Consider the following 12,407-nt stretch of genomic DNA (forward strand, 5'->3'; position numbering starts at 1 on the left):
TCGTCCTGGGATAACGAGCTCCTCACCACGAGGCGGGAGGACGAGATTTGCCGGCTTTTGTCGACAGTCAGCTGCTGTGATGTGTTTCTCGCGGGGCTGAGTTGTTACTGGGAAATACATCCTTTTGGCACCACACTGAGAGCTGCAGGCTTTGTTTTATATTTCACCTTCAAAAACAACTCACAGGGAAGGAAATGCTTGTAAGAACTCCTTCCTGTGCATTATATCACTAGTTTCCAACCAACCAAGCACATATTTTGCATTGGGAAAAAATTAATGGTGCACCATTTAACACAAAATGTCACAAAAAGTATTTATTAGCGATAGCAGTGGTTTCTTGTATGTAGAATCAAGGGAGGGAAATAACTTGCCCATAGAATGATGTTAGCAGTTTCCAGGAAGAATTTGTGGAGGAAAATCACCAGTCAATATAATTTGGCCGCTTGTTGCTAGGCAGAGAAATCACGTTGAACAACTCTCACTGGCATTGGGCGGAATCCTCGTATCTCCAAAAACATTGCTTTTTTTTAATGCATATTTAATGAACCATTAAAATTGTTGCGTCAAACAAACAGTTTTAACATTTTAGATTGATAAATAATTTGCAAAAATAACATACATATGTGGACTGAGATTTGTGAAAAAATAATAATAAAAAGACAGGATGTTGCTTGTTGCTAGGAAGAATTCAGATCATTATGATATTTAATTAATTATTTAAAAATGATTTATTGAGTATGATAAATGAGAATAATATTAAGTTAAAATATAGAAGAGAAAGAAACATATTTTTCCTGCGACAGGTATTCTGTGAAAATGTTGACAGTATGAAAAAAAAAAAACCTTGCGTAAGTCCACTACTATCCCTTACTTTACTAACAATTCTGACACTGCAATTGAGTGTTGCATGAGGTCACTCACCTACACAATAATAATATAATTCTGTTGGAAGACATTATCAAGACAAATGCAAAATACAAACATTATGCAAATGCACCGCAGCCTCACCCATTAAAATACCGACAACATTCGATGACAAACGCAATACAAGGCGACCTTAGGCAAAGAAAGCCTCCGTCAATAAAATGTGATTTATTATGAAACGACTTGACTACTTTGCTATTGTTTCGAAATCAGCCACTGTGTGTGTGTTTTGTCTGCACTTTCATCTCAATATTTATTGTATGCATGTTGGAGCCTGAGGGGAACGCTTGGAATTACCGCACCCGCTCGTTTAATTGCCAAAAAAGGACACACACACGCATACACGCACACACGCGCACCCCCACAGACTTTGGGTTGGAGATGTTCCCTTTTTCTTATTAATGAGCCAGCCGCAGTAGTTTGACATTTTAGGTTGGGCCTGCGCATGCAAATGAGGCTCTAAGTTCCACAAATGAATGCACGGCAATGCTGATCGTATTTGGACTTTTACACCCCCCCCCCCCCCCCATTAAGGACCACCATATATTAGAGTCGTATAGAATATTAAATATGTTACTAAGGTACATTAATCTTAACTTTAACAATAACTATAATGTCCCATTGCATCATTGTATCATTGCATCATATGTTAGGGTTGTATGGAACATTGGATACGAAGTATATACAATTTATCAGCAATAAACATTCAATATTGTGTACATATGGCACATTACATTTTGATATGTTAAATAAGGTGTAAATAGCATAGCACAGACCATTAAATGCTGCGTTCACGTGGAAAATTTGAGTCGTATAGAACATGAAATGACTCATTAGAGTTGTATGGAACATTAATTATGGTGCAAATATGGCACATTAGAGCTCTTTAGAACATTATATGTGGTATAAATATGGTACGGAGAACATTAAATATGACCCGTTTAGAGTTGTATAGAACATTAAATGACTCATTAGAGTTGTATGGAACATTAATTATGGTGCAAATATGGCACATTAGAACTCATTAGATTATTATATGTGGTATAAATATGGTACGAAGAACATTAAATATGACCCGTTTAGAGTTGTATAGAACATTAAATGACTCATTAGAGTTGTATGGAACATTAATTATGGTGCAAATGTGGCACATTAGAGCTCTTTAGAACATTATATGTGGCATAAATATGGTACATTAGAATTGTATAGAACATTAAATATGGCTCATTAGAGTTGTATAGAACATTAATCATGGCGCAAATATGGCACATTAGAACTCATTAGATTATTATATGTGGCATAAATATGGTACATTAGAATTGTATAGAACATTAAATGTGGTGTATATGTGGTCAATTAAGGTTGAATACAACATGAAATGTGATTAGAATATTGTTATGTTGGGGTTGTATAGATTCTGTTAGATGGTAACTCCGGTGAAGAGCAAAAACAAAGAGATTTAGAGGATTGTGGTGAAAGTGGTAAGATGTCAGGCATCACGCAGGTGGTTAATCTTGACGAAGTGGCGGCATTTGATCTGCTCTCCTTTTTTCGCCAAAGTAAATTGGCGAAGCTGATAAGCTTTCCGACGCCAAGTCAGCCGTTAAAAAACAGGATTTGGAGTCTTTTGTGTGCCTCAACCCCAGGAGAGGGAATTTTCTTGGCACGCTCTTAATGACCCCTCAGCACGCCAGCAACTATTGATTTTGTGCTAGATTATTTCGGCAGCGTGATTAAACACACAGGTCATAAAGCGGTACGGTATGTCCTTGAGTTGTATAGAACATTCAAGATGGTGTCAATATTACACATTCAAGTTGTAAATACAGTTCAATTATGCTGTAAACATGAGCATTGGAGTTGTATTGACCATACATAATAGAATTGTTTAGAACAGTGATTCAACTAGTGGGTCGGGACCCAAAATGATTCATGGAGCCATTTTGGGTTACAACGATATAGACATATGACATTTTATAGTTATAGACGTCAATGTTAAAAATACAATTTGTATTCAGAAATCTGCCAGTCGGTGAAATTACTAACATAAGGTCTAACCTGCCTCAGCAATGAAGGCACACGCCATGAAAGAGGTCCGCCACTCAAGAAAACAGAACCCTTAGTGTCAATATGGTATATTAGTGTTGTATAGAACAGTAAAGATGTTATATAATGCCAAATATGTTGTAAACATGGCATCTTTGAATAATCAAAAACATTAAATGTGACAAATGTGACAAACATGATACATTAGACATGTACAGGTTATAAAATATGACATAGCATAACACTAGAAATCCGGTACACTAGAGTTGTATAGAACATGTGTGTAAATACGATATCTTGAATTTGTGTAAATATGGTACGGTAAAGGTAAATATTTTATATTAGAGTTGTATAGAATGTCCAATGCGAAGTCATTTTGGTGCATTAGAGTTGTATGGTACATTAAATCAGATGTCAATATAGCACATTGGAGTTGTATAGAACATTAAATGTGTATTTGTATAGAAGATTTATGATGGCGTAAACACAATGCTCCAAATAACATTGACTACGCTACATTAGAGTTGTATAGGACATCAAATATGGTACATTAGGTTTGTTTAGATCGCGAAATATGTCAGTACGTTGTCATCCCATGGCGTCACGACAACATCATCGCTAGCAGCAGCTCGCCACTTTCCAATTGACTTGAGGTCTCAGTAGGTCATCTCACTGCCTGCTGTTCCACCATTTGAGACATGCTACCCCCGATAAGTCTAATTGCCATCCTCGGCTTTCCCAAAAATTCTGCTGTGCCTGCCTGGATCCTCCATTTGTCTTTGTGTAATGAAATCCCCTGAGCCCCACAAGCTGCAGATCTACACCCCCACAACCCCCCCCCCCCCCCCCCCACCCACATTGCAGGAGCTACTAAACACAGAGACACAGGTCGGTGTTTCTCTCTTATCGCCGACCTTGTTAATCCCGGACCTTTTCCACTCTGCCGCCCCGTTGAGGCTAAAGGAATAACCATAAATCAGCGAGACACCCGGTGGGATTTTGCTGGAAGTCAACGGAGAAACAAAGGCAAAGCAAGCCGAGGGACTTTTTTTTTAGTTGCGTCGGTTTGCTTTGCCTTCATGTTAGTTGACTTTTTACAGTACTAATTCTAAAAAATTGCCCTTTACTAACCCTAAGATGCCACCAAAGCCCTCTCTAAATAGAAATGTAGTACAGTCATTGGTGTCAAGAAAGTATATTGAAGCTCAACTTTAACAAATTAAAATTTCAAACGATTCTTAAAACGCATCCCGTTACAGTCCACAGAGGTTTCACGATGACGACAATTTGAACCTGGGACAAATTCATTCGCTCTACATTACATTTGTTTATGAAATGAAAACCACTTGGAAGACCACCAAGGGGTTTATACAATCTATCCTTTTACTTCTCAAGTAAAGCCAGGATGTCCTTCATGAAGTCAGACAAACAGTGTTGGCTCAGCACAAACGAGATGATGTCATGATGAGGATTAGCATTGTAGCATGTTTAATCCATGAGAAACAAACACAGAAAAAATACACAGCCTGTATGGCGAGTATTCTGGTTTGACGTAGCATATGGATGACCTCCGAGAACAATGAATGCATCCTTTCCGGCTGGTGAATCCCTCTAAGCATGATAAATGGTGCTGGGACTGCTGCACATTGATTTGGGCCATCTGGACTGCACAGGATGTGACCATATTTGGACAACGGGGTCCAAATCGACCCACCCTCCACTATGTCTTATCTTGGATTAGCTGCATTCCGAACCGCTGGACAGGAGAGAACTTCCGACCGCAAAACCCTTCAACTCTAATAAACAACATGGCTGACAACCTTTATACAGGTGTTTTTGTTTATTTTAATTTTTTTTTTTAATCATTAGCGGAGGTGGCAAACGCAGGTCCAGAAAGTAAAAACCCTACCACAGTTTGGCTTTAGCCCCAAGTGCTAGCTAGCTAGCTAGCTAGCTTATATGATGCTCGTTTACCTGCTAAGGAGCTAGCTAGCTAGTATCAGGGGCTCAAGCCAAACTATGGCAGGGTTTTTACTTTCTGGACCTGGATTTGCCACCTCTGATCATTAAAATGACGCTAAAAACACATACAGTACATTGACTTTTTCCATTTTGCTCATAGTGACTATGAAGAAGACCTAACATAAAACCCAAAGCTCTAATAAAAGTACATGGTGGATAAAAAAATAAATTAAAAAAAGCTCTTGAAACTGCTTTCACCGAACAACATGAAATTTGCTACCAAATTTGAAATGTACTAGTCAGATGGTATAACGCAAAACTGTGAATTACAAGAATACTCAAAACTTGAATATGATCACAAGGTATAGATTTAAAAATTCAGCTCCCGATACCAGTTTCACTCAGCAACATGAAATGTCTTGTCTGTCTTAAGTAAAACCACAAAAAAGTCTCAAGCGACCCTGCCCAAAAACCCATTGGAAGTCTTCCATTGTGGTTCAAAGTGCCCATTTTATTCTTGTTTTGCCCATTTCTAGAGGTCCTTCAAAAAAAAAAAACAGTCCTTAAAATTTTGTCTGATTTCTACTAAATTTAAACCATATATAATAGAGAGATGGGTTAAGCTACATTCTAAAAACAGTTGGGTCAAAAGTAGCCCAAATATGGATAAAAAAATGAACTGATCCACTTTCTGGGTCAATTTGACCCAACTTTCTGGGTTGTTTTATACAAAATGACCTAATTTTTTTTTGACTCAGGTAAAGAATCTGCCCAATATTTCTGAGTTGTTTTACACTAAAATACTCATTACTAGACTAAAAGTTGGGTGAAATTGACCAAAGTAGAGAATCGGTCAATTTTTGACCCATAGTTGGGTTACTTTTGACCTAACTGTTTTTAGAGTGTAAATTGTGAGACGTTAAAAGTTGTTTTTTTTTCCCTCTACAAGGGCGGAAAATAGTGACAAAGTTTGAAGACTCGAGATAAAATTGGAATTTCTGTAACTATGGTGGCGCTTTTAAAAATTCTGCCCCGAAAACACGAAATTTGGTGGGAATGTCTATCATGAGCAGACCCGCAAAAAACTCTCATGAAAGTATGCCTGAAAAACACAGGAATCGGTCATTTTTAGTTTGAAGCAGTCATTTAAGGCCTATTTTTCTGACATTTTCAGTACAACAAAATAATAAAAACAAGCTTTTTTTGCACACCAATTGTCTTTCGAGTGTGTTGCATTTCAAGCGCCCTCCATGTTAGTCTTTTCATGTTTGACATGATCTAGCGTTCTGACCAGAGGGATATTTACTTGTCTCCTCCTTTTGAAATCCAGTCGGGCGGCACATGCATGAGGAGCATTGAAGCAGCCATCTTGTGTTTCAGCTCGGAAAGGCCATCGGCGGCGACACAAAAGCGTCAAAGAGAGCGGCTGTGTAAAGAATTCATAGCTCATCCCCAGCCTCTCATTCTGTGATTTATTTGATAGCATAAAGGAGCAACCGGTGCGAATGAATCCACGGTTACGTTGGAGTTCAGTTTAGCTCGTCACGCTTCAGTTTGCAATTAGTAAACATCTTGAATTGTTTAATTATTATTTTTCCTTGGCTTAATTAATTCAATTATTCAAATTAATAACTTCAATTTGATTAATTGCTGTACTTTCATTTTTTTATTTTATTGGTTTTTTTTTTTTTTTTTTATCATCATGGCCAGGGGACTACAGATGGAAAATAGCCTTCTGGCTTATTCTGTCTTTTTTAACTCATGAATTTCTATGTGTTTTATTCAATTGCATGGTCCCCTTTTAAATAAATCTAATTTAATTCAATTGGCTTTTTAGGTGGTTTACACATACTTAAAGTCACTCCATTTTGCAGCTGTGTTTATCTTTTACAGCTGTGCTTAGTAGCACCTCTTCGAAATTTAAAAAATCAGCCCCATGCAGGAACCAGTTTCAATTTGGTGGGCATGTCAATCAAGGGTAGACCTACAAAAAAAGTATCAAAGGACTGATGCCCAAAAACACACACAGGAAGTCTGCCATTATGGGTTCAAGAGGCCATTTTGGGGGTGATTTTTGGGCCTTTTCCAGCCATCCTTTAAAGGCAAACTACACAAAACTTTCATAACTGCATTAACTCATTCACTGCCATAAATTCTTTAAAAAAAAAAAGCTATTAAAAATCAGGAGGGACAGGCGATTACAATTTTTTATTGTAATTAATCGCATGACTTCACTAGTTAACTCACGATTAATCACAAATTTGTTATCTGTATTTTGTTTGTGGGTTTTCATACTCTTGTTAACAAAAGTGGGAAAAAAATGTAAACTAATAAAAATAGTTCAAATTAATTTTTGACGTCTATAGCCGTCAATGGCAGTGAATGAGTTAAGAAGCGTTTTGAAAATCCAACCATCATTTTGGTAGGCCTGTCTAGACCACACAGATAGGTGGCAATTTTTGTTACGTGGCAGCCATTTTAAGTCCATTGTGGCCATTTTCCCGATGTAAATTGTGGAAGATTTCTGTGAGTTCTTTTTCATTTTGTGTTCGCTCAACAATGTGGTGAAGTTTGAGTTACCAAATATCTTTTGGTATCTGGTAAGGGTTTTTTTAGTATGTGTGTGCCTAAGGCTGAATTATGTACCCCAAATAAATATTAAAAGACATTTGTAAAAAAATTCAACACTGAATATGCGAGAAAAAGCTCCATCATTTTCTTCTGCTTATTCTGCTAAGCAAACAAAATGAACTGTCTGTATGCTTGAAATGATTCAATATTAACCAGTGCAAGAATGCCGTCTTAACCTTGACTGTAAGGGGGGGGGGGGGGGGGGGGGGCCTTATGCCATAGAACATGTGATATAATAACAGTGCTCTTACTGCTGTGGGCGTGAATGCCGCAGGGCAACAAAGGCATTCAGTAAATATTCATTAAGTAGAAGCATAATGCGGCTCAGTAAAACCGGCATTTTCTTTCATTTTTTTGTATTTAAGCGGCGCTGCTGCTTGTGAGCCGTTTAAAAAATGTCCCATTAGTGGCACGCAAATGTCATTTCAAGGAGACAAAGAATAATTATCGCATTGTATGAAAAGTGCTGACTGAAAAAGAAAATGTCATAAAAGAGGTAGGCTTTACAATTAATGTGTCGCCGTTATAAGCCGATTTCATTAAAGTGCACACGGTAAATCAACAGTGGATAATAATGGACCACCGCCGCGTGCCGGCACTTTACACCGACAAAAATGTCAAATTATGAAAATTCCCTCACGAGCTTCCTGTCTTGGCAGAATACTTGTAATCCAATATCCATGTAAATGAGGAATAACCAGATTAGGAAACAATTCATGTGAGTCGTCTCGTGTTCCTTTATACGCACTCGAAAGGAAGAAGAAGGTGGTCGCCGTGGAAACAGCGGCCGGCCGACCTCCTGCCTCGCCGTGTGACGAGAACTCGGCTTAGACACGTGGTGTGGAGATCCGGACGTTGACGTCGCGCGTCCCAAAATGGCGGCATAGAAAACGCGTCTGCCACTTTGAGTAAACGCCACACTTCAACAATGATTGACAGCTGTTGTGGACCAGTTGCCACAACGACAAGAGGCAAAAAAAGAAAGAAGTAAATTACTTAATCAGTTACTCGTGTAGAAGTAGCTCGATTGTATAGTTATTAAATGAGGGCAAAAGATGTGATCGGGCACTTTGCACATGGTGGCTAAAACAGCAGATGCTAACTTGCCTGTAGCTAGCCTCCTATGCTATATAGCTTACCGCACGCAAACTGTTTTGTTAGTTTGTGCTGCTACGGTTTAATAGATGTTACACAATTGAATTTAATAACCGACCAACACAAAGTCTTTTTACGGCATAAATGACCGCGATGTTGGCCAAATTAGCAGATGCTAAGTTGCTAACGTACCTCAATAACACTGCCAAGACTTGCGTGAAACTGCTAACTTAACACACACAAAGGGGAAATAAATCCGGATTGCACAACTTTGGAAAGCCTTTGTATGATCAGATTTGTAAGCACTCACCAGTGTAAGAGAGGAGGTAATTCCACGTAGCAGCGTCCTGACACTTCATCGACAATGGTGATATCATCCAACCTGTTTGCCTCGCGCATGCATAGCATGTCCTTTTCATCAAAGCGAGTGTCAAAGCTCTTGGGCGGAAAGTTGACGGATGAACGCTCGTAGCCCATGAACGTGGTTCCTGCCAGAGGGGACGTGGTCAGAGAAATAGTCATGTGACGTCCGGATCTCTATTGGGGAGGCTACACGGGCAAAAGGTTTGGGACACAAGGAGGAGTCAAATTTATAGAAAACGATGGGACCTCGATTATAGCCTTGAGGAACTCCACTGGTTGGATATGCACTGTAAATGACAAATCATTTCAGTTCATTACTGTTACTGTTTTTATTTATTTATTTTATGAAGCACTGTTTTCTTTTGTTTCTGTTTTTTAAATTTACATGCTCAACAATGATTGGGAAAAGCTGCACTCGAGTATAAAAAAAATCCTGCAGATGACTTTGTCATGTAGTCTGTTGAGAGACAATTCATCACTGGGCCTGCTGACTTGAAATAGGACTGATAGCAGAGGCTGAGTAGGAGGATGATGATGAAGAGGATGACTGGTGTGGGGGGGAGTCGGGTGCGAGGGGGGTGGGGTGGGGGTGGGGGGGTTGTTAAGGCTTACCTGAGCTGTCAGAGGTGGCCGACAGGCTTCTCCATCAAGCCGCCTTTTTCGCTAATAACTGGGAGAAAAGCCCAGCGCGTGACTGATGGATGTCGACAGGTAGTTTGGAGGACAGCGCTCGGTATCGCATTCACCCCCCACTCCCCCCCCCCCCCTCCCCCCCTCCATTCTCCCGGGGGGGCTCAGCTGTATCTCCATGTTTTATGATATCATCAAGACTGTTTGTGGTGCACTCTGTCAAAACACAAAGTGGCATCAGGAAAACATTCATTACATTCATACACATCTCATTTTCATACTTGGCTTGCATTCCTGCTTGCCCCCCCCCCAACCCCCCCAGGAAGGGACTCCATGCTTTTTGCGCCCCTTCATGTTGTTTATGCTCCTTTTTCTTAGGCGCCATTCACAGGACTTGAAGAACCAACCCGTCGTATAGAAGCGACGCAGCAGGTCATCGCACCCCTAATGCAACCCCCCCACCTTGACGGCGTGGATGCATTATTCCCCAGTGGGACCCCCCCCTACAGTAGCCACGACCAGCTGGCGCCACTCTGATGGAGCGCCGCCCACTGATGATGATTGACAGCACTGTTTTGTCACATTTCTACATCACACACTCCTCATACGGCGAAATACGTGGATGTGAGTGTGTTTTTCTTGCTCTGCGTTTGGCCTTTGGTTCCATGATGAAGACTGACAGTCATGTTGAAGACTATTTCCTCATCAAGATTTAATAGCTTATGAAATGGCAAAGCTTAAAATATAAAGTAGTTCATGATCGTAAAGAGGAAGTCAAGTCACACATTTTCCACCACTCGTCTTAACACGATATTGCGATTATGGAATATGAATTAAGAAGCTAAATCCAGCCGTTTGTATCCATCTCATGAGGCGGCCATTTTGTCGCTTGTTGTCGACTGAAAATGACATCACAGTTGCTCAAGGCTCAGGCAACCAATCACTGTTTTCTGAGTTTGGTCATGTGACGTTGACAAGATGAGCTGTCAAGTCAAGGTTGTCAAATTTGGGTTTCAAAAGAAAGTTGGGATTTCAAATTAAGGTTAAAGACATGTTTAGTCTTTCAAATTAGGGTTTCAAGAAAATTGTATGGTTTTAATTCAAGGTTTGAAACTAAGAATAGGTTATAATTTTAAAGGTTAGGTTTTCAAGACAGTATTAGGGTTAGAAGTTAGGATTTTAGGACAGTAGGGTTTCAAATCAGTGTTCGAAATTAGGGGTAGGGTTTGAATTTAGAGGTTTGATTCCATAATAAAGTCAGAAAACCTTACATTAAAAACCCAACATAGGATTGAAACTCTACTTTAGGCTCGAACCCCCACTTTGAACTCCTAACTACAAAGCCTGACCTTGATACGTTTATTTGGAAACTGAAATCAGCCTCAAAACCTTAATTTGAAAACAACCGATGCTTAATTTTTGTATCAACTTAATTAAAGTCCGTTTTTACGATACAGCATTTCAAGTCTTTAACACTGTATATTAATATTCTTTACATATATCAATGTGTGAAATCATAAATATGTCATCAGGAAAATTGCTTTGTGTCATAAATACTTCATGCAAAAGGGAAGATGGGCTCATAAAAGTCATCATGGAGGATGCTGTTTATATATCACTTCCTGTCCACATCATCTTGACTCTAACCCAGGCTTGAAATTAGTATCGTACTTTGAAACCTTAAATTTGACTTGAAATCGAAATACAAAATTCTGTCTTGAACCTCTATTTAAAGCCCGAACCCTATTTTGAAACTTGAAAACCTAACCCTGTCTTAAAACCATATTTTGAAACCGAACGTTTACTTCAACCAAGGTTTGAAACTATTTTTGAAACCCAGACTTTTACTTAAAACCCTAACCCACACTTTAAACCTGAACACGACACTTTAATTAGAAACCGTATTTTGAAAACCTGACCATGTCTTGAAACCAAACCTCTGCTTGAAACAATAAACCTGATTTGAAACTCTGACTTCAGACTCTAACCCAGGCTTTGAACCTAATTTGAAACCCCAATTGACACCTTAACTTAAAACCTTCTTTTGAGATCTTAAACCTATCTTGAAACCCTAACCCTGACCAACATACCTAACCCAGGCTTGAAACCCTGATTTCAAACTCTAAACCAGGCTTAGAACCCTACTTTTTTGACATTTTAAACCCTAAACCTAATTTTAGGATTGTCTCTTTGGTTTGGGGACACCAGACCATGACATCGATTGAGATGATCCAATCATTGATTGGTGTATTGATTGAATTGATTGTCCCATTACTTCTGCCCACATTTTTAGAAGAAGGTGCCGCACGCTCTCATGGAGCCTAAACAACTCAGTTGCATTTATGCGGCGTATCTCGGCGGCACAAACCTCGCCGCGTGCCATAAACGCCCTCCCCTGCGTAATTTACACCTCCCTTTTATGAGGCCAACGGTGACACGTGTGCCCGCTGATTGATGGGCTGTGTTGTTGTTGAGTACTGCAGCCCTGCAGGGGTTAGCCAAAGTGGAGCAACGCGCCGACCGGGAGATAAAATAATGGGGCACGACTGAGGTCTTAAAGGCATTTTAACGGCCATTGCGAATACATTTTTTTTTTTCACTTTACAAGAAAATGGCAGGTTATATAGTGGTTGCGGGCTGGAAAAAGCCACAGGGGTTTTGAAAGGGTGATGACACCACAGCAACACAGAATATAATATATAGTGTATGTATATGTACTTTCGCCTTCTATTTTATACAGTTTTAAATGTTAACAT

Source organism: Leptonotus elevatus, chromosome 9 (genome assembly GCF_054856555.1).
Source record: "Leptonotus elevatus isolate MCC_2025b chromosome 9, RoL_Lele_1.0, whole genome shotgun sequence".
NCBI classification, from domain to species: Eukaryota; Metazoa; Chordata; class Actinopteri; order Syngnathiformes; family Syngnathidae; genus Leptonotus; species Leptonotus elevatus.